At 39.7% G+C, this 5,052-nt stretch overlaps 1 pseudogene; it reads left to right on the top strand.

Annotated features, from left to right (window-relative positions):
- The first annotated feature begins 2,697 nt into the window (after positions 1–2,697).
- On the top strand, positions 2,698–3,700 carry LOC133518578 (cathepsin B-like; annotated as a pseudogene).
- The last annotated feature ends 1,352 nt before the right edge of the window (positions 3,701–5,052 follow it).

Here is a 5,052-nt window from a genome sequence, read left to right on the forward strand (position 1 = left end):
TTTATTGTTTCATTTTTTTACATAACATATGTTTGTCCCGGTTGGAAAGCACTAAGTAATTTTGTGAGTCCACAGCAAGCTCGGTTCTTCATAGAAACGTAGCTACGCTCTCATGTTAAAACGACTAGCTAGATTGCTCTGAAACTTTGTACTTACTATAGGATAAGGTATATCTACTTCTGTTATTAGTTTATGTAGCTTCAGGTACATAAAAAAAATATGATTTTTATTCAAAACTTGTTTTTGGGTGAATCAACTTTTTTTGTTTTGTTATCCTGTCCCGTTGTCCAAGGGACAACAGTGGCACAGTTTGTTTGAAGAGACGTATGCCGTTCTATTAACATGCTTAGTCATCACAGGCCTTTGCGTCTATTGCAGACGATTTAAGCATTGCTGTTTAGACAACGGGCTTGGTGACTGTGGAGGCCGATGCGTGAGCGGCACGACCTCCCATATTTTTGGCAGCGAAAGCTCATGCCACCTGAGGTTCCAGTCCCGGTTTGCTTTCTGCGACACCTTCTGCGATCTAACGTAGTAAACCAGGCTTGGTCGCATAGCTTTCTCCCCTCCACAACACGCTTGCGCCATCCATCACGGTCTTCAGCTGAACATGCTTAGTAGGGGGCCCATTATGGACATTGGTTATAACGACCACAAAAACGCAAGTTTGATACATTTAAGTACCATAAAATCAGTATTTCAATGAACTTTTGTCCCCTGGACAACTAATCGTAACCATGACAACGAGTGACGCTAAAAAGTTGATTCTCCCTTTTGCTCTATTTTGTTTGTTTTAGAAGCTGGAGCTATAGAAACTAATTACAGACATAGATATACGTCATGTCATTGTATGTGCAAAGTTTCATTACAATCCAACACGTAGTTTTAAAATGAGAACGAAATTTGCCGGGAACTCTTAATTTGATCTCATCAATAGAAAATTTGCCTATTGAAGATATCACGCCATGGTTCCTATTTATTTATTTAAATTATATCGCACTAAAGAAATTCGAGAAGTGGAATTTTGAGCGTTGTGAGGGTTTCAAGGCACGAGGGTTAAACAAACTTTGCCTCAGAGTGAAACAAACTTTTTCACCACACCAACGCGAGGAAAATACTATGATTTCCAAAAAAAAACAAATGAACGTAATACAAAAAATACTAAGTATTTAAAAGTAAATTCTACCAGCTAACACAAGGAAACAACTCAAAATTTGCATGTGATTACTTTGCCCCACATGTGTATAAAATGCAACTTTCTCATTCGTTTTTGAACAATCAAGAGGGCCTTTACCAATTGGTGTGGAGAAAAAATACTTTTCATATCGGCAACATAATATTGGAACTATGCGCGATATATTAAGTAATATATCATAGACGCTTATCGATGTACATACATACCTACATAACTTTGTTTTTAACTTTTTATTACGTGACTTTAAATGTGAATATTTAACATATTCACAGTTTATCTTTATGATGTTGTGGCGCATTAATCAAGACTGCATGCGCACATCACTATTCGCAAACCCGTCCAGGCGACAGCGGGGCGAAAGAGATGCGCGGAGGGAACCTACACGGACCGGCTCCCAGATCGCTGCACGGAGCCTCAGAGCGCATCCGATCGCCTTCGACGCCGCACCTGTGCCGCTCTGCCCCGCCGCTCGCGCTTACGCAAACGCAACCTATCGCTTCGCTCGCTATAGCATTATTCATTGCGCTTTTGTAGATCTTAATATTATAGTTTATATTTATACGAGGAGTTCGTGTTTGATTTAACGATCATATAGATAAGAACACCACAATATATTTCTAGGGTTAAAAATCAACAAGGAACCATGATATTATGACCAATGTCGGCCAAGTTTTTTTACTGCCTAAAAGAATTTGAAATAGAGGTGTATTGTCAAAGAAAACTTTATAGTGACGTAAATTTACTGCCATCTATCGACACAATTAAAACTTATAGAACGCCATTTGACTTTGATCGTTATTCTTTCACTGATATGTGTTCAATTTGTTAAATATCAAAGAGTGGCGGTATCTAGTGTTATTTGGCTGCGGTTTTCTCTAACGTTTCGCTTATTTGGCCGTCACTATCTGATACTGTACTCAAGAACAATGAAAACGAGTCACTTTGTATAGACATACCCATGCAAAAAGAGCTAATTTACTGTGTCAGCTGCCTTCGTTCTCTGGAAGAAGCGATGAAAGCGTAGACAGTATAAATAGCTAAGAATAGTTTTAACACATTCACCGTTAAGCTACGGTCGTAGCCGATAACATGGATTTCCCGATATGTAGCGGAAATACTTCGTAGAGGCAAAACGACAACGTGTCTTGATTAGCGCTGAATGAGTTAATCCGACTCGAGCTCGAAGTTCAGTCCCAACAGGAAGAAAGTATGAAACTTGGCATGCATGTAAAAATACAAGGTGAAAGAAAGAAACTTGTAAAATGGATGCTTCCCCACTATTAGAATTGTGATGTATTTTTTTTATAATTTTGGTTTTGGAACCCTACACTGGGCTAGAACCGATATGCTTTGTACCAGTATTTTTAATTACCTACGTGCTATGTTACATAGTTATAAAAAAAACAGCACCTTTTCTTTGCTATATGAACACCTCACACTGCTACCGTTTCTCATCGTTGACGTGACATTAACTTGCAATTATTTGCCGATCAAAATAAAGGATGGCACTTTCTATCGCCATCGGTATAGTCTTCACTGCTGCCACACTTGTAGCAGGAAAGGATCTCCACCCGCTCTCCGACGAATTCATATCTTTGATTAACTCTAAGCAAAATTCTTGGAAGGCCGGACGAAACTTTCCATTGGACACTCCTCTTACTCACATCAAGGCATGGGAGTAGTCAAGAACCCACTGACACCCAAGCTCCCCGCTATAACCCATGACGCTGACTTAATCGCCAGTTTACCAAAAAACTTTGACCCTAGGAAAAAATGGCCGAACTGCCCGAGTCTAAACGAAATTAGAGACCAAGGATCGTGCGGTAGCTGTTGGGCTTTCGGAGCTACTGAAGTTATGACCGATCGAGTGTGCACTTACTCGAATGGTAAAAAACAGTTCCACTATTCAGCCCAGGATTTAGTAAGTTGCTGTACAAAATGTGGTGATGGGTGCCGTGGTGGTCATCCCGTAATAGCGTTTCAGTACTGGAAAGACGTTGGTGTCGTGTCTGGGGGACAGTATAATTCATCTGAAGGTTGCAGGTCTTATGAAATCCCTCCATGCGAGCACCACGTAGATGACCGAGGCCGAAGTGCGAAGGTTTCGATAAAACGCCAAAGTGCTTGATAGAATGCACAGCTGGTCACGTGGACTACTTAACAGACAAGCACTACGCGAAAACCCTTTATTGTATTAATGACGAAGATAATATTAAAGCGGAATTGTATACTAAAGGTCCCGTTGAGGCTGATTTCATAGTATATGAAGATTTCCTTAATTATGAAAGCGGCGTGTACTCGCATACATCTGGAAAGCAATTGGCTGGTCATGCTATTAAGATCTTGGGATGGAGAGTCGAGAACGGCCAGAAGTACTGGTTGTGCGCGAATTCTTGGAACAATGACTGGGGAGATAAAGGTTTCTTTAAGTTCCTGAGAGGCGAAAATCACTGTGAAATCGAAAGCGATGTCATAGCTGGGGAACCTGATTTAGATGGGATTTAAATTCAAATTAGTTTCTCCTTTTTAATTTTCAAGTAATTTGTTTAATAAAGAAGTTTGAAATCCCATATACTTATCCTATAAAATAATTACTGTTTTATTTTGATACGTAACAACCCACACATTATATTATATCTATAGATAGATAAAGAAGTTATTGCCACAACAAGGTTAAATTACAATTATTATTACACACTTAAGCTACTTATACTTAACCTAGACATTATACGTTACCTATATCATATCTAATAAGGCTAGGACACTTAACTATATAGACAGACTCTTTTGGTTTAGGTACCTACCTACTTATTATAGACCGCGAGCCAGAAGCAATGTCTATGACCAATCGCCTCCCGGCTGAACTCGTGTAGTGATTAACGGCTAGGTATGATGAACCCTCGTGGGCGTCAGCTGCCGCTCCGTTGGTGGGTTGAGGAATGGCAGCCACCGAAACACGCAAAACAAAAAAAAATTGTCATCGCCTCCCGTTTGATACTTTGTCAAATGATAGTTCAGATGGTGTTGTTACTTAAAAAAATCGTCAGCTGGTTATATCGCGTTGGTAAGAACATCAACTGGTCGCATGAACATGTAAAAAATAAGCGCTATACCTTTTATGATAGCAAACATAAATAATGAAATTTTGTAGCATTGCATCAGGCGTAATCGCCTAAAAATTCATCAACGGATTACGCAATTTACACATTACGCATACTTTGCCGCACATAAAGTGGTAGGCGCATATTTTTTACATGTTCATTTTATAGCTGACGGTCATTCCACCGCGATAGAACCGGCTGACGGTTTTTAGGGTTCCGTAGCCAAATGGCAAAAAACGGAACCCTTCTGGATTCATGTCCGTCTGTCTGTCCGTTTATGTCAAAGCCACTTTTTTTCCGAAACTATAAGAACTATACTGTTGAAACCTGTTGAGTAGATGTATTCTGTGAACCGCATTAAGATTTTCACACAAAAATAGAAAAAAAAAATACAATAAATTTTGGGGGTGGGGTGTGGGGGGACACTTCCAAAGTGGTAAAATGTGTGTGTCCCCCCTCCTCTGTAACTTCTAAAATAAGAGAATGTAAAAACTAAAAAATATATATGATGATGATGCAAACTTCCACCGAAAATTGGTTTGAACGAGATCTAGTAAGTAATTTTTTTAATACATCATAAATGGTACGGAACCCTTCATGGGCGACTCCGACTCGCATTTGGCCGCTTTTTTTTAAGTTTAAAACAGCATCCAAACTATCATCTGATAAAGTATCAGCCGAGAAGCGATGACTGACGAAATATGCTCCTGGCTCGCGGTCTATTAACAAAACAGCTTCCGTAAGCGACGCAATTCG

This window comes from Cydia pomonella, chromosome 6, assembly GCF_033807575.1.
Source record: "Cydia pomonella isolate Wapato2018A chromosome 6, ilCydPomo1, whole genome shotgun sequence".
NCBI classification, from domain to species: domain Eukaryota; kingdom Metazoa; phylum Arthropoda; class Insecta; order Lepidoptera; family Tortricidae; genus Cydia; species Cydia pomonella.